Source organism: Ursus americanus, chromosome 3 (assembly GCF_024610735.1).
Source record: "Ursus americanus isolate L20-20 chromosome 3, mUrsAme1.1.p, whole genome shotgun sequence".
Lineage (NCBI taxonomy): Eukaryota > Metazoa > Chordata > Mammalia > Carnivora > Ursidae > Ursus > Ursus americanus.
Window position 1 is genome coordinate 40,624,605 of NC_142129.1, and position 27,440 is coordinate 40,652,044.

A 27,440-nucleotide genomic window follows, 5' to 3' on the forward strand; every position below is an offset into this window, starting at 1 on the left:
CTCTGTGTGGCTTTCCCTGATATATTGCCCTGTCCCAAGAAGAGGTTTGCTGGCTTTTAATCTGTGTTCCTGGTCAGGCTACTTTACCAAACCGGGTAAGTATCTGGTCCCATTCACCTCTGTGTGATAGAAATATGTTCTTTCTCTCTTCCCATCCCTAACTAGCCGAAGAGAATTTCTCTTTGCCTACTCATATTTTCCCTTTTCCCTACCCCCTAAAAAGAGTTTAGTCTTTACCGGCCAAGTTATAAAATGTTTGTGATAACACTGTAAACATGGGTAGAAAGAAAGAGGCCCTGAGCTGTAGGAAGAAACCGGGCATTGGGAAAAGTTCAAACAGAATTTGACAACATCTACTATTCGCTAGAAAAAGAAGGAAAAGAGATTTTGAAAGGGTTTGAGGAGTTGGGGATTTGTTCCCCATTAATATTCCTTAATTCTTTTTGCCGGTAAAAAATTACAATTTGGTTTTAATTAAGTTTAATTATAAACTGTGTGTTTTAAAATATGTCTCAGTACATAAACTGAGCCATACAGAGCCCCAAAATGTACTGGGGTTACACCCATATCTTTAGCACCGAGTACAATATCTGACACATACTAGGGATTTCAAGTGGTGGTTGGAATGACTGCCTGAACACAGGTGGTGGGGGGCAGGGAAGAAATGATTTAATGCATTTCTCGCCTGAGCCATCCCCTTGTCGCAGACACAGCGATGCCAAAACAAAGAGAGTTGTTGTAAAAAGGCGCACAAGCTCAATTTGATAATAGAGAAATTTAGGGGTATATTTTCAGCCTTCTACAATCCCCTGGAGCTGTCTTCCCATTACATGACAGTGACTTCCCTGGCTACAGTTCATCTAAATGAAAATGGATCAGATTCTCTCTTTTTGGAGCTTAGGATAGGACTAAAGCATTGGTCTCAGCCTGGGCTGGTCAGCTCCGACAGAGCAGTGAAATCTGTCTGGAGAGAGAGAAGGAAAGAATGGAGAAATGAAAGAGGGACCGATAACGAAATCTGTACACCCAGGGCTCTCTGAAATTGCTTTCCAATAAAAGTCAACTTTGGCTGACGTCAGTTTACACCCTAAGAAGGTAAAAATACAATCCACAGAATAGGAGAAAATATTTGCAAATTATACATCTGATATTTACAAATTATATATCTGATAAGGTCCTTATATCTAGAATATACAAAGAACACTTACAATTCAATAATTTAAGAAAACTAATTTAAAAAATGAAAAAGGATCTGAATAGACATTTCTCCAAAGAAAATATACAAATAGCGAACAACCGCATCATTAGGCATCAAGGAAACGAACACCAAAACTACAAGGAGATACCACTTCACACCCACTAGAGGGGCTAAAATAAAAAGACAACAATTGTTGGCAAGGACGTGGAGAAATGGGGCCTCATACACCGATGGTAGGAGTATAAAATGTCGCAACCGCTTTGGAAAACAGTCTGGCAGGAAGTTAAACATAAAGTTACCATTTGAACCAACTGAAACCTACAGCCCCAGAAAAACTTGTCTACAAATATTCATGGCAGCATTATTCATAATAACCAAAAATTAGAAACAACATAGAAGTTCATCAACTGATAAATAAAATGTTGTGTATCTATATAGAAAATTTTGTTGGCAGAAACGAATGAAGTACAGATACACGGTACCACATAGAGGAGCCTTGGAAATAGAATGTTGAGCTAAGGAGGCCAGGCACAAAGCACCATAAATTGTATGGTTCCATTTAAATGAAACGTCCAGAGCAGGCAAATTCAGGGACAGAGAAGAGATTGTGGTTGCCTAGAGCTGACGGTGGGGAAGACGGGGAAGCAGGTATGACTTTTTTAAATAAACCGTTTATTGAGCACTTCAATGTGCCAGGTATTATATTGGGTACTTTGCCCACACAAGCTCCAGTCTTAACATTCCTGCAGGGCCACTACCCCCATCTCACAGAGAAGTGATGCAAGGCCCGTAAGAGTAAATCCTGGCCTGGTGAATGTGAATCTGGGAGCTGACCCCACGCCTGTCTGGCTCCATCAACCACACTCTGTCAAATTGCAAATTATTCCAAATTACCTCTCCTTTGACAAGGACTTTTGGTCATTTTCCTCCTTATCTCCAGCCCACACTGACATAGTTAAAAAAACATTCTGCTGGGAAATTTATTTCTTGTTATTGTTTCAACTGAGCAGTTAAAACTTGACTAATGAATCCAAGACATAGAAAACTCAGAAAAAAGCAAAATTCTTCTCAAAAGGATATAAAAGATGTGAACAAAGTGAAAGACCGACGAACTGAATAAAAAGGTTGACTATGTAAAGGCTAGCAATTTCCCCCAAATTAATCCACAGCATGCACCTAATATAATTACAGTAAATATTCCTGTGGAAGTTCAAAAAAGTGTCTACATAACCCTAAAATTTATCAGAAAAAAAAAAGCATCATTGAAATAGCTAGAATTTAAAAAAAAAACAACTAGGACAACAAGAGGCTCTTGTTCTATGTAACATTAAACAGTATTATAAAGCTATGAAAAAGACGTTAGGAAGTAGAGGTGCAGAATTTGGTGTGTAGCTCCACGGAATGAAATAGATACCAGTGAAAGAAAACTCGAGTTATAGGAGAATATTTGACAAACATGGCATTTAAATTAGTGAAGAACGAAAAGTTTGTTTGTTGTAAATAAATCAGGCTGGGATGAGCGGTTCATTTCGGGGGGGAATTGAACTTAGGTCTTCACTAAATAAAACTTTAAAACTTCTGTACATTAAAAACATGTCAGAATAAAAGACAACTTTCAGATTGGGAAAATTTTGCAACAAATATGATATATGATGGATACTTTTGATTTATAATGGGCTCCTTAACAATCAACAAGGAAAGGCTAACAACTCCCAATGGACAAAGGACACACATACGTAGTCTAAAAAAACATTAAATACAAATAGCCAATAAACCTATAAAGGAAAGCTCAATTTCTACAGTAATTGAAGAAGTACACATAAAAACAATAAAAAGGATTAACTGTCAAATGATAGTTTTCTATTTGTTGTTTTTCCTAATAATAGCAAATTTTGACAAAGTTTTAGGAAAACATTTTCATTGCTACTGGGGCTATAAATCCATGAAAATATTCTGGAGCCAATTTGAAAATATACATCAGAAGTCTCAAAAAGTATCTATTCATTTTGATCCAATAATAAACAGTACTAGGATTCTTTCCTTTAAAAATTGGAGAAAGGAGAGAGAAAAAAAACGGTAGCGACCCAATATGGGACTAAACAAACACATTAGGGTACAACCATTCTATAAACTCTTTTGCAGCCTTTAAAAACTGATGTAGAACAGAACTGGCAAAATGTGTCAACATATAGGCTTCTGATGTTGGCTGCCCAGAGGGCTGTGCTGGGAGGATTCTGAGGTCTCACCTCGGTTGGAGCATGGTCATAATTGATGGGTTACTTCCCATCCCTATAGTAGAACCCATAATAATATGGAAAGATGTTCTATTTTTATCAAAATTATATGCATATAAATATTAACGAAGGCGTAAAGACCCTTTGATGTGATGCAGTAAGAAGGGAGTCGACTTCACTCCTGTCTATTCTCCCAAATCCAGAGCCCGAATCTAATCATGAGAAAATCGTGAGACAAACCCAAATTGAGGGACATCCTACACAATACCTGATCAGTACTTATCAAAAGGGCCAGGGTCATGAAAAACAAGGAAAGACTGAGACATTTTCACAGATTTAAGAAGGTTACAGAAACATAAACATGGTGTTCTGATGTGATCCTGGAGCAGAAAAGGAACATTCATGAGGGTGGGGGGCACCCGGGTGGCTCAGCTGGTTGAGCCTCTGACTCTTGATTTCAGCTCAGGTCGTGATCTCGGGGTCTTGAGATTGAGCCCCGAGTTGAGCTCTGAGCTCCAGAGCTCTAGGCTGTGTCCGCTAGTCCCTCTCCCTCCCCACCACTGGTGCACTAAGATAAATAGATAAAATCTTTTAAAAAATTTAAAAAAAGAATGCTAAGGGGCAAACTGGTAAAATGCAAATAAGATCTGTGGTTTAGCTAATAGTATGGCACTAGTACGAATGTCTTAGTTTTGACAAATGTACCATAGTTATGGAAGACAGTTGGGTAAAAAGTATGAGGGAACTCTGTAATATTTTTGCAACTTTTCTAGAAATCTAAAATTACTACCAAAATTAAAAACTTTTTAATGGTGGGAATGCATCAAAAATGAATCAATTGTTAATAGTAAAGTTGTTATAAGGCTATCAGGAGTATTTTTTCCTAATAATCAATAAAGCAGTCAGACTGAAAAAAATAGACTAGATACATCTAGAGAAAAATGCCAATGGATATTAGTATAAGGTAGTGGTAGATTTTTTGTTTCCAGGATTTCTAGATTTCCTTCCATGAATATATAGGTATATACGTGTGTGTGTGTGTGTGTGTGTGTATAAATTTTGTTAAGATTTTATTTATTTGAGAGACAGAGAGAGAGAGAGAACGAGCATAAGCGGGGGTGGGGGGCAGAGGGAGAAGCAGACTCCCCACAGAGCAGGGAGCCCAACCCAACACAGGCCCCCATCCCAGGACTCCTGGATCGTGACCTGAGATGAAGGCAGATGCTTGACTGACTGAGCCACCCAGGTGCCCTACATAAATTTGGTACTAATTGTTTTAAAGAGTAAACATTGTCTTAAAAATCATACGGGAGGGGTGCCTGACTGGCTTAGTCAGTAGAGCATGCGATTCATGATCTCAGGGTCATGAGTTCAAGACCCACACTGGGCATAAAGCTTACTTAAAAATCATAAGGGGTTGGGTTGGGAGGAGGGAAGTGACCTAGGCTCTGGTCTTGGATGGGAGAAAGCCTTGAGGCCAGAAGATACCACCCATTGTAATCCTGCCTGGAGCTAAAAGGAAATGAGACCAGCACGCGAGAGAAAGCCCAGAGCTTTCCAGGAAAACTGCAGCATTGGAATGCAAAGTGTGTTCTGGCTCTGACACCACAGGGGGACACAAAGGCCTTCAGAACTTCTGGCAGTAAGTGCGCTCCCTGTGTGAGCGAGGAAAGCATCTCAGCTGGGTTAGCCACCTCTCTGTGTCCTCCCTGCAGACAGCCAGGAGGCAGGACAAGTCTTCAGGCGCAGGGGGCCGGCTGCCAATCACGGAAACAAGAAGGCAGAGCATGCTCAGTGTGAGGCAAATGGGAAGGTGGGAGGTGGGTGGGGCCAGATGGCACTGTGCCTACTGGGCATGAGGACAGGGCAGGTCCCATAATGACAGTTAGCCCGCGGTGCCACAGCAGCAGAGGTAGGAAGCAGGGAAAGGCTCGGCGGGGAGTGAAAAGCACCCGCTGTGAAAGGCAAATTCGGTGGGCCAAGTACAGACAGGTAAGGTTCCCTCCTCCACCTTCCAATGGTCTTGATGAGGTCATAGGACCAGGGGAAGCTTTACACCACCCATGAGTCTCCTACCTGTCATCAGCCGGAGAACACAGAGATTCAATGTCCTGGCAGTCACCCAGAAACTTGCAGCAAGTGGATTGGGCAAAATGCAATGTTCGGCCTTGTTGAAAGTGATGTGGAGTCATGGCTTCCTTCATGTAACCCATTCATTCTTAGAGCCAGTGTTTATTGAGCACCTTGTATGTGCCTGATTACAAGCCTCCCAAAGCGCCCTCTCAGGCAAGCTAAGGAAAGGAGGAAGCGGACTGCAGTGGGGGGTCTGGAAGAAACAGAGCCCTGAGGAGCAGGCCAGGACAAAGTGTGCGGAGCTCTCTGCTTGGAGAGGTCCCCAGGCTGGTGAGCAGCTTAGTTAACAGGAGGTGGCCTCCGTGTTTCTAGATTCATTAACCTCAGCCCTTAGAAAAAAAAAAAAAAACAACTAGCAAAACAAGAGGTTGTTTCAGAGTCAAAAGGAAAATTCAGAAGGTATCCCCAAAGTCAGGAGCCTTCTCTAATTGCTACGGAACATAGCCTAAGGGCAAAGGTCAAATGACAGAGTCTTTTGTTTTGTTTAGCGTATTGACTATTTAGGATGTTTCAAGGAGGATGTCAAAGGAGTTTAGGTGGCCCAGCACCCGGAAGTTGTAAGACCTGAAATAAGCTTTCTTCCTTCCCCAAGCCCCAGTCCTCTCTTCCATGGAATGGGGTGGCCATAGTGCCTACCTTGCGGGGTTGAGGATGCACGAGATTTTGTACCGGCCTCATTCAGCACTTGCCCGCCACTTATCAGGACTCAGATGTTAGATGCTAATTGCATATTGAAGCACTACGATGTGTTGATATGTTAAACTCCATTGCATAAACTACAACGAATTTTACCGAATGAAAATAGGACCCTATTCCAGTAGGCCGTAATTCTCACCTCATTAAAAATATGTGAGTTATTAAACACTTCCTTGAATTTTTAAAAATTCATATTCACTTAGCATTTGTGTATTTATCCACCAGCTAGCAAGCAGGAGCGGCTCCCAAAGGCATACAAAACCCTGGAGAAGAAACTGAATTTGAGTCCATTCTATCCACTGACTCATAATTTCCTTGTGACATGGGACACAGCCATCATTTTTTGACAGACTCAGGACTCCTTCATCGGTGTCCTCTGGAAACACAGCCTGAGAGCCAGTGGATTGGACAGAATATTTATAACCATTTTCTTGGATTTTAAAGAGAACCAGTTAGGACTCCTAATGAGGCCATGAAAACTCCCCTTGCTTTCTGCCAACCGTTCTGAGAATACAGTAAATCTAAGAATTCCCAGAACTCAAGTAAAACAGTGCAAATGTTCAGGCTGATGAGCTTGGCGGTGTGACACAGATTCTGCCACTAAGAGGCCCCCGAATTTATCTTATCAAGTGATGGGGCACTTTTGAGAGGGAAAGGAGCCCTATTAATAATAGTTCCAGAGCAGCAGATACACACACAGCTTGTCCCGGGCAAACCAGGACACGTGGTCACCTCCTCCCCAGGCAGCTGAGCTCCCCCGGATTTTTGGCAACAGGGATGCACCTGCTTGCCCAGCCTTCTGCACGTAGCTGGTGGGGGGTAGCAGGGTGGGGGAGTCTCCACACACAGGAGGCAGCTCAGAGGTTGGAAATTCTAGAGCAGATCAGTACCACACCCAGTCTTTACTTCAACAGAAGAAACTGACCCTTCAGCACAAGCACTGTATTTTCCAAAAGAAACCAGAGTTTGAGATAAAGATCAGAGGAGCCTCCAAAGCCTTCCTCCCGTAATTACCGAAATGACTGCATCTAGTTCATGAGCCAATCCTTAAATGGTGTTTCCATGCCAGGTGTGGCGGCCAGGGGCTGGGACCCAGTGGAAAATCAGGCGCAGTGTACAGGAGAGACAAAGCTCTCTGCCCCTATGTGCAGGTGAGGGTGACTGTGCCCAGAATAGGGGCAGCAGACAAGCAACAGTGCTGGGAGCACTGGGGGTGGGGACAGGGGGGCTCCACCTGGGGAGGCCAAGGACATTTTGCTGAGGAGCCCACCCCTGGGCTAAGCCTGGAAGGCTGGGCAGGAGAGCAGGAGGCAGATACAGGGGGAGCACCACGGCAGAGACCGGGGGATATACAGAGGGGTGATTTGGAGAACGCAGTTAACGCCTTCGAGAGAAAAGCGGAGCTCTTGGTTCTCCAAGATCAGGGGCACACACCAGCCCTGGCTCGGAAGCTGTGGAGCGTGAACACAGACGCAGGTCCCCGGCCCCTGGCCCATCTCTTACCACAAATGGCCTCATGAGTTGCGGGTGTACAGACAGCTCAGCCCAGTCTCCCCACAGCAGCTCGCAGCCAGCCACCCTCTGGCAGCCCCTGGGGGGCATGCCTTGCTGCACCGCGTTCCCTGGGGAAGATGGACCCAGGGCGCAGGTCTCACGTGGCTGGAAGCAGGCTCGGGGCGCCTGGGTGGGTATTCCAGAATCCCAGGTACCCAGGGCATGGTTTCAAAAGGAGTGCGCAGGCTCTGGGCAAGTAGGTCCTCTCAGCCCCGGGAGGACGCCTGGGGCCAGGGCCCGGACAAGGGCCGCGACAGCCGGAGACTCATCTCTGTTCAACCACAGCTTCACCCCTACCCCCAAATCTTAACCCCCCCTCTCATTCACAGGGACTGTGGCCTTACAGGCCTTCTCAAAATCAGGAGCACATTCACAAACGACCCTGCCCTGCTCGAGGTCAGAGCCTCCTTGCCGGCCCTTCAAGAAAACTCCCAATTCTGGTAGCTTCCCTCAAGCGCGTGATAATCCTGAGAGCCTCACCTGGAGTTTCCATCAGGGCTATGGGCCGTCACCTGGGAAAAATTCCCATCAAAGCCCGCTGCCACCCGCAAGATTCTGATTCAATTGGCCCCTAGGAGCGCAAGAGCCTTAAGGAGGAACAGCTTGTCTCACAATTTCCGTAGAAGCAAGAGGTTCTCTGGAGGCACCTACATTTTGTTTCTTGCTCCAGCCTTTATAGAACTTTCCAAAAGAGGATTCTTGTGGGTGCTTCTGGGATTTGCTCTGTTACCACCAAGCCTGAGCCTTCCGGAAGCCCCGGTGAACGCCGCACCCTCTGATTTGCCCAGATTCACAGCTGTCACCTGTGGAGTCTCCTTCTCGTGTGAGCTTGAGTGCCTGAATCAGTTTCAGGTGAGGGAAAGGTGTGCTTTTTGGGGCTGACAAGGAAAGTTTCCAAAGGATGGCCTTCATGCAGTCAAAAGGCAGTGGCCCGGTCACTCAGTTCTCAGAGACTGGGGGACGGGGCCAGCCTCCTTTGCCAGACTCTCAGCCTCACTGGCTCCCTTCTGTCCCTGGTAGACACATGCTGCAAAGGAATGTGTTTGGGGACTGAAGCTGCCTGATCACCATGGTGACGAAGGCGTGCTGCTTGCATAGTACAGGGCGTCCTATATGTTTAGCAACAGCAATTAGAAAGGCTGCAGGTGCATTCAGTGGGGGCACATTCCTGGCTGGCATGAGCACCCTGAAGAAGACGAGGTCCCCAGAGAAGGGCCTGGATGAGACCATGGTGAGGGCTGAAGGCCTCCCCGAGGCATTGTTGGGTCTTGAACAGTCCCGATTCGGGGGAGGCAGCATGGCAGAGCAAGCCTGTGCGGATTTAGAACTGGATGTTCTGATAGGCAGGCCTCGTCATGGGGAGGCTGAGGCGTTCCCGTGTGTTAGGCACTATGCCAAGGTGTGCACATCCCCACTGGGTTCTCGTAACGACCCCCAAAGGTAGGGATGCTTGTCCCTGTTGCACAGATGGGAAGTGGGACTTAGAGAGGGCAAACTGCCCGGTATGTGGCAGAGCTGAGAGGAGAACGCAGTCTTACTTTAAAGTTCTAACTGCAGCGCGCCTGGGTGGCTCAGTCGGTTAAGCGTCTGCCTTCGGCTCAGGTCATGATCTCAGGGTCCGGGGACGAGTCCCACATCAGGCTCCCTGCTCAGCGGGACGTCTGCTTCTCCCTCTCCGTCTGCTATTCCCCCCGGCTTGTGCTCTCTTTCTCTCTCAAATAAATAAATATTTTTTAAAAAAAGTTCTAACTGCAACTCTCCAGCTCTCTATTTCTTGAATCTGCAAAGTAGGTATAATAAAAGGTCCTGTCTTGCTTGGTAAATTCAAAGAAAACTTAGGAGTAGACTTGGGACAGAGGGTGGAGGGGGCTGCTGGCCCTGAGGGGGTGTAAGACAAGAGGAGGGAGTTACTGAGGGCAGACGGCTTGGGCACCCAAGGGGTGGGAAGACCTCACTGGCCAGAAGAGAGCAAACTTTAGGGGCCCTGATGAACAGGGCCCCGAAAAGACTGACAGGAGAGTGAGAACAGAAGCAAACACAGTGCGCCTGGGGAACTAGCGTGTAGCTACCTTTAACAGGTGGCATTTCACAGCTGTGGGAAGAAGGAGGCTTCCGCCAGCAGAGCTGCTAGAATGAAGACTAGCTCTGAAGAAGGAAAAACAGCTAACCCAGACTGAGGGCTTACACTGCCCCCGCCACTGTGCTCTTGCTGTATACACGTCACCACATCACCTCGCTGACTTCTCACCGCACACTTAAAAACGCGTTCTGTGGTTTTTCCCATTTCACAGAACAGGGAACGGGGACACCAAGAATGTGACTTGCCAAAGTCATCGGTTTGGATCCATAATCCATTGTCCTTATGTTTCTAAAGCAAGGCTCTTGGCCACTGTTACAGAATATGGCTGGAATCTTATCTCCCTCCTCACAACGTAAACACCCAAAGGAGAGAAAGTTTTAATGTGGAAAGTTAAACCATTTACATTGCAGAGGAAAACATGGGTGAACATTTTTGTAATCTTTGAGTGGGAAAGACCTTGCAAGTATGATGTGAAAGCTAGAAACCTAAAGGAAAAGACTGATAAATTTGGCTACACAAAAGTTTGAAATTCTTTGTCAACAATAGAACACCAAAAACAAAGGCAAGGAATTAACTACAACCTGAGAAAACTTGCATCATACATTACAAGTCCTAAGATCCTACATAAATAAAAAGTTCTTGCAAATCAATGAGAAAGAAAATGAACAACCTAAGAGTGAAAAGGACATAGGGGCGCCTGGGTGGCACAGCGGTTGGGCGTCTGCCTTCGGCTCAGGGCGTGATCCCGGTGTTATGGGATCGAGCCCCACATCAGGCTCCTCTTCGATGGGCCTGCTTCCTCCTCTCCCATTCCCCCTGCTTGTGTTCCCTCTCTCGCTGACTGTCTCTATCTCTGTGAAATAAATAAATAAAATCTTTAAAAAAAAAAGTGAAAAGGACATAAACAAGCATTTCATGGAACAGGAAATAGAGTCTACATTATGAAAATACGTACAACTTTGCTAAGAAGTTCCAATTAAAACAAAGACATTATTTTCATCTATAAGAATTGTAAAGATGTTTAGAATGATAAATACCTAATGTTGTTGGCAGTACTTGTTGTGCTTGGCAATACCCTAAAACATGCCCATTCTTGTATCTAGAAGCCTTGCTTCTAGGAATATACACAACAAAAATTTTCAGACAAGTTTATTGAGATGTGTGTGCAAGGATTTTTTATTGAAGTGGTTTGTAATAGTGAAAGTGGGGCAGTGGGAGAGGATAGGCTGGAAAGGAGGCAGATACTGGGCATGTTGGGAATTCAGACATTATATTGTGGGGTAGGGAGCTTGTGAGGTATTTTAAATGAAGTAGGGAAAGGAGGAAGGGAACACGATTAGATGTGGGTTTCAGAAAGATCAGAGCAGCTGAAGTTGGAAGCACAACCCTGAAGAGTACACCAGGAAGTACATAAGTGCACCAGAAAGGTTAGCTATGAGACTACTGCAACCGTCCAAGCAAAAGACAACAACTTTGTGAATATATGAAACACCTGAATTGGACACTTGAAAGGGGTCAATCTATGGCATGTGGATTATATCTCAGGAAGAAAAGAGACAGTGAGAGAGCCCACACTAAGAGAGCAATGATGCGGATGGGAAGAAGGGTGTAGCTGCCACAGATATTTAAACAGTGGAATCGTTTTCCAACTTTCGATTCCCAGAGCCACATTAATGAAACTAGAGACTCTCTAAGAGCCACCAATTCCATTCCATGACCCAGTTTTCCATGTTGTCCTTGCATCAAGATGAAAATGTTATTATCTTAGCAGTTGTATACTGGGCAGGCCTCAGGAAAATCCTCTCCATGGGGCCTGGGACCCATCATCCTGTCTGCTATTTAATGCCTTCTTTCCTTGTTTTGAAAACAGTTGAGGTTAACAGTCTCTGCTGGCTGGAGGGAGTGACAAGTACTAATAATATTTTAATTGTTTATTATATGCTAGGAACTATAAAATGCTTTATTTTTTTTAAAGGTGAAATTCACATCACAACCATTTAAAAATGTACAGTTCAGTGGCATTTAGTGCATTCACAATGTTGTGTGACCACTACCTTTCTCTAGTTTCAAAACGTTTTCATCACCCCAGAAGAACAGCCCATACCATAAGCCGTAACGGCCCACTGCCCTCTCTCTTTGTCCCCCATTAATCTTTCTTGTCTCTATGGATTTGTCTATTCTGGATATATCTTACCAAAGGTATCATACAATATGTGGCCTTTTGGGTCTGGCTTCTTTCACTTAGTGTAATGTTTTTGAGGTTATTCAAATTTAGCAGGTATCAGGCTGCATCCTATTTTTTTTTAGATAAAATTGATACATAACATTATAATAGTTTCAGAGGTCAGACATCCTCATTCAATATATGTGTATATTGCAAAATGATCCCCATGATGTCTAAGGAACATCCATTATCACACATAGTTACCAAGTCTTTTTCTTGTGATTAGAATTTTTAAGATCTACTTTCTTAGCAACTTTCAAACATACAATGTATATATTATTTATATATATATGTAAATATGTAGTCAGTATTATTAACTATGGGTACCATGCTTACATTCCTTTTTTATGGCTGAATAATATTCCCGTGTAGGGATGTACCATCTTTGCTTATCCAGTCATTCACTGATGGCAAGTATAGTATTAAGTCATTTGATCTTTACAATCCTGAGGACTTTTTTCCCCCCTGTTGTTCTTTAATTGGAATATAGTTGACACAATGTTACATTAGTTTCAGGTGTACAACATAGTGACTCACTCAGTCTATGCTTTATGCTCTATGAGGACTTTTTGGTTTTTTACAGAACAGGAAATTGAGGCACAGAGAAGTGAAGTGACTTGTCCAGAGTCATACATGTAGGGCAAGGTAGTAAAGGGATTGGAACCCAAACAGTTCAGCTCCCTTCAGTGCTGTGCTTCCCCACAGAAAAGCTGTCTCTGTTTGGGGTTAGGAAGTGAGACTCTAAAGACACATGTAGAAGCTTAAAAAAAGAAGAATGAAACTGTTGTAAATATTGGTTATTTGTCCACAAGGATGCGCACTGGGGAATTATTTATGTTAGTGAAAAAGTGAAGACCACCCTCATATCTACTAATAGAGGGTTGATTAAATTACATACAGTTTATACACACATTCATATTGTAACGATTGCTAAGGTATATTGAGTTCTTACCATGTGTCACTCATCATTTTAAGGGCTTTATTTGTATTAACTCGTTTAATCCATGTGATGGATTACAGTATCACCCTTAAAATTGCATAGGAATATTTATGACTTGAGAAAATGTTCATGATCTATTGTTGAATAAAAGAAGTATATTACAAAATCTGTTTAAAAACTATATGTTTGGGGCACCTGGGTGGCTCAGTTGGTTAAGCGTCTACCTTTGGCTCAGGTCATGATCCCAGGGTCCTGGGATCGAGTCCCACATAGGGCTCCTTGCTCAGCAGGGAGCCTGCTTCTCCTTCTGCCTGCAGCTCCCCCTGCTTGTGCTCTCTCTCTCTGACAAATAAACATCTTTAAAATTAAAAAAAAAAAAAACTATATGTTTATAGCAGCTTTATTCATAGTTGCTCAAACTTGGAAGCAACCAAGATTCAGGAGGATGAATGGATAAATAAACTGAAACATTAAGATAATGGACTATATTCAGTGCCAGAAAGTCGTGAGCTATCAAGTCATGAAAAGATATAGAAGAATTTAAATGCATATTACTACGTAAAGGAAGCCACTCTGAAAAGACTACATACTACGTGATTCCAACTCTATGACCTTCTGGGAAAGGCGAAACTATGAAAACAGTAAAAAGAGCAGTGATTGCCAGGGGTTGGGGGGTTGGGGGAGGAAGGAATAGGCAGAGCCCGGAGGAAATTTAGGGCAGTGAAAATGCTCTAAAGGATCTCATAATGATGGCTACATGTCACTATACATTTGTCCAAACTCACAGAAGGAATAACACCAACAGGGAGCTGTAACGTGAGCTAGGGACTTTGGGTGATAATGATATGTCCGTTGTAACAAATGTCTCCCTCTCGGGAGGCTGTGCATGTGGGGGGGGCAGGGGGTAAAGGGGAAATCTGGACCTTCCCCTCAGTTTTGCTATGAACCTCAAACTGCTCTAAAAATGTGGTCTTAATAATAATAGAAAAAACCTATACAGATGCAAAAGGACTGTAATTAGGTCTACAGAATGGAATTACTGTTTTTATTTTCTTCTTTGTAATTTGAGGAATATTTCACAATAATAATCATTGATTTAAAAAAACAGTTTTAGAGGTGCCTGGGTGGCTCAGTCTGTTAAGTGTCTGCCTTCTCCCTCTCCCTCTGCCCCTCTGCCCACTTGTGCTCTCCTCTCTCTCTCTCTCAAATAAATAAACATAACCTTTTTTTTAAAAGCCGTGTTTTAAAAATAAATACATAGGGGTGCCTGGGTGGCTCAGTCAGTTAAGTGTCTGCCTTTGGCTCTGGTCCTGATCCCAATGTCCTGGGATCAAGCCCGAGGGCGGGGGGGGGGGGGGGGGGGGGAGGGGGGGGTTGTCCCTGCTCAGCAGGGAGTCTGCTTCTCCCTCTCTCTCTGCCCCTCCCCCTGCTTGTGCTCTCTCTCTCTCTCTCTAAAATAGTTTAAAAATTAAAAAATGAAGAAGGGGAGGCTGAAGATACTTAAAAATAAATAAATAAATAAATAAAATAAATAAATACATACATAGTCAAGGCATTAGACCACATGTGAGGGCCTGATGCCCAGAGCAGCTCCAGCCCTCCGCAAGAGGTGGGGTCACTGATTAAACCAATGCGAGAGGGAGCTCAGGTGGCACCACGGCCAGGGAGTCAATGACCCCTCGGGCTGACCACGGGAACCTTAATCTCGATTCAGATCCATCTGGAATTCACAAGTTCATTTATTCTCTAGAGTACACATCTGCATTCATCAGTACCCAGGAGAGGCACTGATGGAAAAGTCACCCTGTGGATGGAAGAGCAGTTATATGTGCTATGTGTGAATATATAAAACAGTCTGGTGATAAAGCATCAGCCAACGAGTCAGGATTAAAAAGAGATTTAAAGTTAAATTTAAGGAGATATGAACAATTGTGTTCCTCTTCCTAAAATAGAAACAAATAAGCAAAACCCACTCAGGTCCCATGGGGGTCCCCACAAGCCTCCCCATAGTAAAGGTAAGCCCTTTGACCCCTATTATTTGGAATTACAACTACATCGAGGAGGAGCCCTGTGTTCCAGTGGGGATATGCCGATAAGCCAGGGAACAGGGATTACTTGCAGGTTTGAATGGCTTGTCGCCCCACCCTGCCGCTCGGGACCATCAAACAAAATATTTGATCTACTTCTTCCTTACAAAGCACTCTCGGGCCATGAATTTGTTGTGTTGGTCACACAAGGCAGGCCCAGCCCTGTGCTTCACCTCTTCCCTACATTTCTGTACAAATATATTTGGGTCATTGTTTACTTAGACTTGGCAACTTCCAGTCAATGTCTCAGGGGAAGCATCAGGTGGCCTGGGAGTGGAACGAATGTTCAGGAAACCCTCGGGCCAGGTCCTTCGTCTGATGTCACCTGTCCCCAGGCCTGGGGTCCCAGTACACTCTCCGTGGCCCTGGGCTCAGTTAGGCCCCTGTGGCCACTCACGGTCAGCAGAGAGGAAGTATGCCTCAAGGGTATGGATCCCCCTGGAGGAGCCACACTGAAGAGGTCACTAGAAATAGGTTTCTTTACATATGTACTAACCCCTGAAATCCTCTTCCTAGAAGGCGTGGCATTCTTCTTGGAGAAGGCATGACGGAATATATGACTACGCCTTTTTGCCTTGTTTTCATACATGGGAGTTGACTAAATTCAAGAATTGACCCCCTTTCACACGTGCTATGAATACAGATGAGTGACTTCAATCTACATGTGTAGCCCTTGTTTCTTAGAGCAATTCATGCCTTAAATATGTGGGAATTGAACCATATTTTAAAATGCAGCATTAGAAATTCTGTGGTGGACTATTTTTTTAAAGACTCCTTAATGAGTCCCTAAGATTTTTTGGTAACAACTTTACTGAGATATAATTCACGTATCTTACCATTCACCCATTTAAAATGTACAATACCTTCCTATTACCTTCAGAGTTGGGCTACCGACACTGCAATTATTTTTATAACATTTTCATCACTTCAAAAAGAAATCTGTACACTTTAGTTATCATCCCCACCCCTACCTGTCACCCCCTTCCCCGTTCACCTCCCCAGTCCTAGGCAAGCCCCCACAGAGCTCCTGTCTGTCTCCATAGATCTGCCTCTCCTGGGCACCTCACATGAATAGAATCATACAATATGTGGTCTTCTGTGACTGGCTTCATTCAGCATAATGTTTTCAAGGTTCATTCATGACATAGCACCTTATCAGTATTCCATTCCTTCTTTATAACAAGTAATAGTTCATTGTATGGATACGGCACGTTTTGTTATATCCACCAGTTGGTGGACGTTTGAGTTCTCGCCACCTTGGCCACCGTGAATAACGCTGCTGTGCACATTCATGGTCAAGTTTTCCTGTGGACATAGGTTTTCAGTTCTCTCGGGGATATACCTGGGAGTGGGTTTGCTGGGTCAAACGGTAATTCTATTTTGAACCTTTGGAGGGACTGCCAGACTATTTTCCAAGTGAATGCACCATTTTCCATTCCCACAGCGGTGTATAAGGCGTTTACCTTTTCCATCTCTTCACCAGCACTTGTTGTTATCTGATTGTTAATAATGGCCATCCCACTCAGTGTAAATTGGTATCTGGTTGTGGTGTTGATTGCCATTTCCCTCATGGCTTGTGATGTTGAACATCTTTTCCTGTGACTTTGTATATCTTCTTTGGACAAGGCTCTGTTAAGATACTTTGCCCATTTTTAAAATTGGGTTGTCTTTTTATTATTAAGTTGTAAGAGTTCTTTATATACTCTAGGTACAAGTCCCTTACCAGGTATGTGATTTGCAAATACTTCCTCCCATTCTATGGGTTGTCTTTTTTCTTTCTGGATAGTGTCCTTTGAAGCAGAAAAGTTTTAAATGTTGACAGTCTAATTTATTTATTTTTTGTTATTGTTGCTCATGCTTTGGCTTCATATCTAAGAAATCATTGCCAAATACAAGGTCATGAAGATTTATCCCTGTTTTCTTCTAAGCGTTTTCTAGTTTCAGCGCTTCCATTTAGGTTCTTGATCCATTTTGGGTTAGAGGTTCAAGTTCTTCCTTTTGCCTGTGGATATCCAGTGTTTCAGCACCATTGTTCGAGAAGACTATTCCTTCCCCTGTGAATTGTTTTATCACTCTTGAAATTCAACTGACTGTAAATGTGAGGGTTTATTTCTGGATTCTCAGTTCTACCTCACTGATCTATCTGGCCATCCTCATGCCCATACCACTCTGCCCCCGCACACACACCCACTCCTCTCTCTCTGTCCCCTTCTTTTGTTACCACCTTCCTTTATTATGTCTGCAGGACAATTGCTGTTAGCCGTGTAGGAGAATCCCCCGGGCTGAATCTCACGGAGTTTAGAAAGCTGCTTTCTTACACTTGGTCAGTAATGTCACCAGCAACACCTCTTTTGGGTCCCATGTGGCAATGCCTGCAACTTGGAGTTCCGGTTGCTGAGATCAAACCCAGCTCAGAACTTCAGTGGAGACAAGTGCAGAAGACCCCTCTGCCTAAGGAAGCCTGCAGGGTCCTGCGGCCCGTGCTTCTTGATGCCCTTCTTCCCAGGGCAGAAATGGGGGCCTCGGGGGCTGCCTGGTTTTCTTGGGCTTTTTCAAATGTCCAAATATCCCTAAATGTCTAGTTTTCCTGGAACTCTTCAAGCCATAGGCCAGGGTCCAGAGGCTGTTCTTTGGGTATGATTTGAGGACCTGGTGTGAGAGGCGGGAAGTCACGGCCCTCAGGCACAGCATGTCCGGGAACCGCCGGGTCCCCAGCCCCTGAACCCCGACCCTGAGCCCTGACGGCGACCCTGGACTCCCCACCCCACCCCCCAGTAGGAATGAGCCAAGGCTTGTGGAGCCAAGCCTTTCCTGCTGTGTCGGGAGCTGCTGAGCTCTGGGAATTGCGAAGTCTGTGATCCTGGGGCCATCTCTTCTGGCTCACGAGGTCTGCTAAGCAGACCAATTAGCTATAGGATGGAAACCAGCCAAAGAGTAATTTCCAGTAGATTCGGGTGTGGCCTGTTTGTGCTTCTGTTCCTCTCTCATCAGCTGCTGTTGTGGGGCAGAGGCACTGGCAAGGATTATCGGAATGGATGTCACGTGAAACTTTCCCCATGTCCATAAGAGTGCTTCAAACGTAGGATTTCTCATGGGTGCAAAATATTACATTGTCTGCCTATATCATAATTGACTTAACCATTTCCTCCAAAAAGATTGGGCTGTCTTTGGAGGACAGAGCCCTAAGTTTCCAAGGTATCTCTTTGGATAAAGGTATGTGTCACCAGCATCAGTGACCAGCACAATAGTCACACCCCATCTCCCCAACAAGGACAATCCACAGCAATTCCCATGACTGAAGGGTCAGCAGCTGGGACATGGCCCCAGGGTGCAGCCTGGCCTTCAGCTCTGGTTCTTCTGGAAAATCCACAAAGCCTGATAGTGAAGGAGAATTCTGCAGCACTGAAAAAAGAGAGGTTTTCCAGTGGGATGTGTTCAGATCCAACAGTTTAAGTAGAACAATTTACTTTCAATGCCGTTCCTGAAGGAAATCGAAGAGGAAATCCCCATCAGACACATGCCGTTTGTGTTTATCGGAACCTGAGAAATTGCCAGGTGAGCCCATATGAATCCACCCAGGTACCAGGGTCTGAATGAGTCAACACTGGACGCTTCAAATGAACAGAAGGGCAGACTCAGCCTGGAAGGCTCTCTGTGCATCCAGCAAATTCCCAGGGGGGGAGCCTCATGCGTGGCCTGAAGGTTTCACAGCATCTGTGACAGAGCCTTCATGGTTAATGCCCAGCATTTTTCCTGCCTCTTGACTCTTTGAGTGGCCTCTGCAGAGAGCTGCTCTCGTCATCCTTCCAGCCTTAGGACCCAGGCATCACTGCCGGGCCAGGAGGCCCTCTCCTGACTCTCTCTTTACCTATGGATTCCCTCTGTCCCCACACCCATCTCCTCACTGGTGTGAAACCGTATCCTTGAATGGGTGTCCTTATAAATACGTATCGTGTGTTCACATGCATTTTCACTAATATGACTGGTACTGGGTTCTTCTTCCTTGCCACCCCTCAGCCCTGTGTGGTCGCTGTGGGTAGAGTTTGCTGATCCTCAGGCCTCTGTCCGTTTGATGTCACGAGAACCCAAACCACCAGGTGAGAAAGACACCTGCACAGTTTTGTCTGGCGCTGGCTTGCTGAGATTCTAAGCATATGTTACCTGTGTTATCTTTGTGTTTCATTCACAAGGAATTATTCTCCTCAAGATGCACGTAATGTTAGATGATTCCTCTCTGATCTATCAGGAACCACCCACTAAGACTGGGGGCTCTTGAACATCAGACATTTTAGGGCCTCTCCTTTGGATCCCACAACATCTCTGGGTGGGGGTGCATGTCCCACCATCCTGAAAAGGTCCTCCAGGTGTCCAGGTCACGAGGATGCTGCGGTCTCACCCCACAGCACACATTCACCGGCCTCCTCCCTGTGCCTGGCAGGGCCCAGCCAAGGAGGATGCCATCACCCTCCCCACTGGGCCTGCCCAGGGCTCTCCACGCAGGATCCCTGCAGCCCTCTCCCCTCCCACAGGTGAGCTCATAACTTCTTCTTCCCAGGTCCTGGGGGCCAAATGGCAGGCTCAGCCCCTGTGCCCTTTCCAAGCCCCAAAATGCAACACGTTCATTCTGCTTCTTTGTGCCACGACAGGGCATCAGCCTTAAAACTACAGAGTTTTTCCAGATGTAAAAGAGGTCAAGATCTTAAGAATAGTAAGGTCTGGCTCTCTTCCTGGAAGGAGGAAAATACCTTTCATTGTCTCCTCACCAGCTATGAGCCCACTCTGCCCCCACCCCTCTAGGATGAACAGAATTACTTAAATAAAACACCCACAAAACTAAACAACCAAAACTTCTCCATCTTTCAGCTAGCATCCCGCTACAATGATATTTATTGAGCACTTCCTATGTCCTAGATGCTTTGCCAGGCACCTGATTGAAGCAATCGCATTTCATCTTCACAAGGATGCTGTGAGGCACGGACAAGCATCTCCATTCTCCAAAGGAAGCATGCGGGACTGCAGAAGAAGGGAACTTGCCCAGGGTCGGGCAGTGGGGCCAGAACAGGCATCCGCTGGATGAACACGGTTCCGATCGGCGTAAACACTCTGGGCTGAATGCACTTTCATAACCCGATGCCTTTTAGAAAACTGCGTCCCATCTGCAGAGCCTTCCTCTTGTTAAAGCTAAAGACGACTCAGTATGCAAGTAGGCCTTGCTGGACTCTTCTAGCACCTTCTGCCTGCCCCTCCCAAGGGATGTGTTCCAAACCTGGCTCTGCCAAAGCTCCCGAAACTCACCGTGTCGTGTCTTGCGCTGCGCTGGCCTTCCTGCCTTCCTGGGGATGAACAGGGCTGCGCTCTTTCCCAAAAGGCTGACAGAAGTTCAGCCACGAGAAAATCAGTCTCCTACTTCTTCCTCCTCTCACTTTCAGGGGGTCCTTTCTCTTTAGTGATAGAACCTCTAGTGAAGGGAAAGCCCAACAGTGGGTATCACAAACTGCCCCTTTACACACGCATGAGTGTACACACACACACACACACACACCCAAGAGAAACTCCCAGATGCCCTGAGGTCTTCCACATTTGACTCTGACTCTGGGTTCTCACTTCTTTTGAGGCCAAACTAGCTGGCTGCTCTGCCATCCCTCGTGCCTTGGTTGTGTTAACTTGCAAAAGCAGGAAGCATCACTCATCTGCCGTATGTTTCCATCTATGGGAGATTAATTCCATAGGACAGACTTACAAATCCACTTGTTGAGAGGCAACGTGGGCACATTTCTTCACCATGGGAATGCTAATGACTGTGGGCCTGCAGCCTCGGGCACAGGACAAGCATTTCACATCCATTGCCCCTTTTAGCACAAGAGTTCCCCAAGCGGCAGGTCAGAAAGCAACTGCTCCAGTCTGATAGAGGAAGAAACTGAGGCCCTTTTACTTCTTAAAATCCAAAAATGTCAATACAGTCCCAGGAACTTAGTGCTCCTGAGGCTGCTGGGGCCAGAGGTTAGTCTGCAGAGGGAGTTGATGCTGGGGCAGTGCCTCCCTGGTGCCCTGGGAGCGGGGCTCCCAATTCTCCCAAGGGGGGGATCCTGGCACAGACTTGCCCCCTCTTCTTTTTTTCTTCTTCAGAGAAGTGGGCAGGGCACAGGTAGGGGCCTCCACCTATGCACCCATTCCCATAACCAGGCCACCTGCTAGGCAATACCAATGGGCTTTTCAAGCGTCCAACACAAAATAACCCGTGATAGGCCCACTGTATGCTGTCTCGACTCCAGAAGAAGCACGTGAGTGTCCATCAAACCCTTTTCCCAGAGAGGTCCCCTCATCCACGAAGGACATGGTGAGGTCACTGGGGATTCCTAATCTCAGTGCCCTGCTTCCCCCCTGGCCAAGCTGATACTCTCAGGAGACCCGGGTTGGTGTCTGCCCCTCCCCAGCCATGAGACGGCAGATACCCTCTTGTCCTTGGTCAGAGCCCCCAATGGGCACCATGAGAGTGCTTTCCTCCTCTGTATGCTGGCCTCAACCCCAGCTTCTCCCTCACCCCGTCTCATCTAAACTCCCCCAGGGCAGGCTGGAGGCTCTTTCCACCTCCTGCTCTCCCCGCTCTTCCTTGGCCTGGTCTCCCCTGCGATGTGATGGGCAGGCCCCCATGAGAGCAAGCGAGAAGCTGGAAGGAAAACAGCCACCACCAGACAGGCTAGGCAGGGCCAGTTCAAGATGCCGGCAGGATACAAACCCTTAAAGACTAGCGCCTCCTACCACCCACCCATGCCGTTCGAAATAAAGGCAACTTAACACTGCAAACAGGTACAACAAAATCCAAGACTCCAACAAATCCTGGTTTCCCATAATAAGTCATTTGAGGCCCTTTTCTTTCATTTCAAATTTCAAACTCTTCCCCTCCCCAGTTTTTGGAGACATAAGCAGAAGTTTGATGTAGCTGTTGGGCAACGTACACCGGGCTGGGGAGGCAGGGAGGTGAGGCAGGGTGTGGGTCCCGGGGCTCCCGGAGCCTCTGAGGAAAGAACAGGCCTGGGTGGAGACAGGCACGTGCGGGGGAGAGGGAGCTTGAGCTCGCAGAGGGGCAGTGCATGGCAGGGGCTGCAGGGGTGGTGAAGGCCCATGGAGATGAGGTAGGGGAGAGGGGCCTCTGCAAAGCTACCAGAGCCTCCTCCCCATTGTGCTAACCTGGGCTTGCAGCCAGCCACGCTGGGTGCAACACCAGTCACTGTCACTCTGTCTCGGGGAAGCTTGGGGCCAGCAAGCTAAAGCCCAGAGCAGGCCCAGGCCAAGGTCAGCTCCCCACAGGAAAGCAAAACAATGATGACTCACCAAGTGGCACTCCCAGGGAGATGGGAGGCTAGGAGAGCGCTTCTCCACAGCTGCGGCCGCTTGGAGCAAGGCTGCCCACACCAGATCTTGTGTGCTTTGCTCACGCCTGGCCCTTCCACTTCACATGACTCCAGGCTCTAGTTCAGTCACTGCGCTTGTCCTGGCCGTGGGGAGAAAGAGAGGTAAACTCAAAGTTGTACTAGTCAGTGACACTGATGACACTCCCAACGTTGTGCAGCCATCACTGCTGTTTTTAGAACTGTCAACACCCCAAACAGAAACTCTGCACCCATTAAGCAATAACCCCCCAGTGCCGCCACGCGGAACCCAGTACCTCCAGTCTACTCTCTGTCCCTCTGCCTTTGCCTGTTGTAGATAGTTCATCTCAGTGGAATCAGGTAGCATTTGTCCTTTGGTGCCTGCTCTCTGGCTTTTCTCACTCGCCATAATGCCCCTCAAGGTTCATTCAGGCGTGTTGACGCGTGTGTCAGAATTTCCTCTCTAAGGCTGGACCATATTCGACCGTAGGTAGAGACCACATTTTGTTTCTCCACACGTATGTCTGCGAATAACGCTGCTGTGAACACAGGTGTGCAAGTATCTGCTTGAGACTTGCTTTCACGTCTTTTGAGAATATGCCCAGGAGTGGAAGTCTTTTAGGCTTGGTGCTATAGTAATTCTATGTTTAACTTTTTGAGAATGGCTTACACCATTAACGTTTTCTTTCTTTGGTTGTAATGTTCTGTTTCAAGAGTCTAAGTTACTTTGGCGAACTTCTTAAAACTCTTCCCTAAATAAATAAAAGTAACAGAAGGTCCTGAAGTATTTCTGAAACAAAATAAAATCCGACTGTGGAGCAGTATGGAATCTGGGGAGGCCCTCAGAGAGGAAAGTCACCTTCCGGCGCAGTCCCAGCCTGCGTGGAGATGCTGCCACCTTCTGTCCCAATGGCCACCGCCCGCCGCTGCCGCTGGAATGGCGGCCCGTGGGAGCAAAGCAGAGGGTGTCCCCACAGATCCCAGCCCCCGCTTCACCCCAAGAGACAGAGGCCGGGAGGGACCGGAACTGGACGCCTGCGGAGGGCGGAGGCTCGGGGCAACCCGCTTAAGGAGCCCGGCCCCGCGCAGGCGTCCACGACCGCCAGGGGGCGCAGGGGAGCCCGCCTTCGGCAAGCGGGCGGCAGGCCAGGGGCCACCACCTGCCGCTCCTCTAATCCTCCGACGGACCTCCCACCCCCCGCCCCGCCAAAGGTGGCGGCGGGATTCGGGGTCCCCTGGCCGCAAGCAGAGGTCTCAGCGCGGGGCTGGGGAACTCTCGGGCCCAGCGCCGCCTAGGGCGTGGGGCAGGGAGCCTGAGGGTCTCGGCCATTACCGGACCCTGAGACAGGAACAAATGTTGACCACACCTAATTGTCTGTCACTGCGGCCCTACGCTAAGAGTGCCCCCTCATCATGCTTCGTACCTGTTTTTCTCAGAGGCCACGGGTTCCTGGAGGACAGGAGCATCAGACACCTCTGTCCCGCGCAGAGCGGGCACACGCACCCCATGTCCCCCAGCTGTCCCACGCATAGGACTTGGTGCTCAGAGAAGGTTGGGTGGAATGAATGAATGAATGAATGGGAATGAATCTGCTCCCACATGGTGTAGAGAGAAATGAACTGGAAGCCTGGCCCCTGGACTCTGGTGTCAACACTGCCACTGATTTCACACAATCAACCCACAGGGTTTATTGGTGCCCAAGGGGTCCAGGCCCAGGGATGCTGAAGTGATCCCCTTTAAATTTATTTTAAGGAAAATGCAAGCACAACAGCCAGAATTGGGGGCTTTGGGCCATAATGCAAAATGCAGTGTATGTAAATATGAATACATAAATATATATTGGAAGATGAGGTAGCAAAAAGGATATTGAAATGTTTTTCATTTTATTAAAAGCTCATTAAATTTCATCAGATTTTTATTATTACACTGTACTATAAGGGAATTTCCTTGTTTCAAAAAATACACACCTAAATATTTAATACAAGGGGCATGGAGCTGCGAATAACTCGGAAATAGTTTAGAAAAAAAGTACCTTTTGCAAAAATTATAAATTAGAAGAAAAAAGTTCATGAAAAAAATCGATAAGTAGGGAGGGGCTATTTGACAGTCTGTTGGGGGTACCAGTAGGAATCTAGCCCTGGTGGGGAGGGATGGAGTTGGTGCTGGGATGTGGGCTTTGGGTGCATCCATAACCCATGGAGTAGAGGCTAGTATAAACCTACATCCAGGACAGGCTGCCAGGGCGATGGGAGAGGTGCAGTCTCACGAACAAGGTTTAGGGGCTGCCTGGGTGTGGGAAAAAAGGTTGTAGGGTAGGCAAAGCCCCAGATGACCCAGAGCTGGAGTGTGGGGTGGCGGTGAATTGAACTGATTCAAAGGCCTAGGTTGTCTGCAGAATTGGCACCTCATTTACCCATAATCCCTAGGAGGAGACAAGGTTTCAAGGGAGCAAAGGTACCCTCTGGCTCATGGCGGTCCTCTCAGTGACCACATCTGTGCCAGTCACCATCCTGGGCCTGTTGCAGTTCTCTGAGGTTTGGAAAACTCTAAGGCAGGGGGCGAGATCCTGCTCTCTTCTTTGGTCAAGAAGAGACTGTAAAGATGTAAGCCTGGACTTACCGAAGGCTGTGGGTTGGGCCTGTGGGGACATCTGGTCTGAGTGAGGAAGGGGCAGGGGATAAACCATTCTACATGATGCCTTCCAGAAACCTTGACAGAGGCTTAGGAAGCTCAAAGCCACAGATTTGCTAGCTTTATTCATGTTGATACACAAGCCTCTAGAAACTCCTGCATATTTAGGCAAGAAGACGTATACAGAAATGTTCACTGCAGCATTATTTGTAAAAATAAAAAATCATCTGCTAACCAGAAAATGGAAAAAAACATGGTAGCAGCCTCCTCATCCTCCAGCTCTCGTACAGCTGCCTCCCGCATTGAACAGGGCTGAGCTGCAAAAATATACTGTGGAAATGACATTGTGTGACTTCCAAGGCTAGGTGATAAAAGGCATTGAGGCTTATACCTTGCTCTCTTGGATCACTTTTTCTGGGAGTAAGCCAGCCACCATGTCACAAGGACACTCAAGCAGCCCCCTGGAAACGTCCATGTAGCAAGGGACTGAGGCCTCCTGACATCAGCTTGGTCTGAGTAAGCCATCTTGGAAGTAGGCCCTCCAGCCCATCAAGCCCTGAGATGATTAAAGCCCTAAGCCAAAATCTTTAATGCAACTCTCCAGCCAGAACCACCCTGCTCATTTCTGACCTACAAAAACTAAGATAACAAATGTTATTACAGTTTAACTATAGTTGTTACTAAGGCATTTATTAGGGGGCATTTGTTGCTTTGTATGTAGCAATAGCCAATACAAACGTTATATAATCATACAGTGAAATTTTCATCTATTTTTATTTTTTATTTATTAAATATTTGAGAGAGTGACCGTGAGCAAGGGGGGGTGGGAGGGGCAGAGGGAGAGAGAGAATCTCAAGCAGAAGCCCCACTGAGCACAGAGCTTGATCCCACTCAGGCACCCCATATTTTTTAAACATTTTATCTTTTATAAGTAATCTCCACACCCAACGTGGAGCTCAAACTCACAACACTGAGATCCACTGTTGCATTCTCTACCAACTGAGCCAGCCAGGCACCCCTACTCTGCTTGTTTTTAAAAAGGGGTTAAACAGGCACATCATAGCTTTAGTGGAGAATCTGTGTGAACTCTGTGTATTTGGCACATAACAGGCTCTCAATATGCTTGTTGCTGCACTCTTCTCTGGTTTTGTTTCCTTTCCTCAGATACCCAGCTGAAGTTCCCCTCATTTGATAAACAGGTATTCTTCCTAGTTTGAATATTGTCACAATATTCTCATTTGGTAGGACGAGTCCTTCTGTTCTCACAGTACCAGTTGGAGGAAAAAGCCCATCTCCTCTTCAGGACACGAGGTATATATATATATGGGCCAACCCAATCTGAATGCAGAGGTCACAGAAGGTGAGCTTGCCTCAGTGACCTCTACTCTATCTTCCAAGCACTAACTCTGAGGGATGGGGTCTAATTAGGCACGAATGAAGTGGAACTTAGGGAAAGAAAATGCCAACCTGAGCTCCTGGCACCTCTACCCAGCAACCCTAAGGTCTCAGGAAGATTTTATTTTGGCGCCTGGGTGAAAGAACTTTTTTTTTTTTTTTAAGTAACCATAGTAAGCCATAGATTTATATAATCACATGAAATTTATCCCTAGAAATAAAAATTGACAGCTGCCTCCACTCATACTAGACAAAATATATATTCCTTGACTTCTGAAAAGCCGGGGGGGAAAGTTCACATTAACACCAAGGACTGTGCCAGGGCACCCATCACTTGCCAAGTTGCTTAAATTACTGGCTTATCCAAAATACAGGCAACTTTTCTGTGCCTGCAAGTCTAGTAGGGCATATATTTAAATATGAAAGAAACAGTGAAATTCAGAGACACTGGAATTAAACAAGGAAAAGAAAAGTTGTAAGCCCTTGCTAGACCAAGTCAGTTCAGTACTCCACACTGATGAGCACCAGCCCCTCACCCCCGCCCTCCGCCGCGCAGGGGATTCTGGGATCTGTTTCCTTGTTAATATACAGGGTGAACTGTTGTGCCTTGCAACACACCTGAAAGCTAGGAAGCCAAGCAGGCCCACTTTGGAGAGAGAACAAAAAAATAGACATTTGTTGGCAACATCTTACTACCCCACATTAATTCGCCATCTTATGCCACGTCTTCACAGACCTATTCTGAAGTGTCAACTACTGCCTTTCCCCATCCCAAAGGATTTCAGAAAGCCTGAATAGCTTTAGATTTCAGCAGGTCCAAGTACTACACCTTAAACAGTGGTTCTGTGTGGCCAAGGGTGTTTCAGCTTACCCTTTGAGAGCCTGGCAGAGAACAAG

General features: G+C 46.3%; 1 protein-coding gene across 1 annotated transcript in view; it reads right to left on the reverse strand.

Annotated features, from left to right (window-relative positions):
* The window catches only part of EEPD1 (endonuclease/exonuclease/phosphatase family domain containing 1), a 204,560-nt gene extending 181,922 nt beyond the window's left edge, over window positions 1-22,638 (reverse strand). The window contains exon 1 of the mRNA XM_045792866.2: window positions 22,479-22,638. The gene's annotated coding sequence lies outside the window, so the exon portion shown is untranslated. The remainder of the gene's footprint in view (window positions 1-22,478) is intronic.
* Between the last annotated feature and the right edge of the window lie 4,802 nt (window positions 22,639-27,440).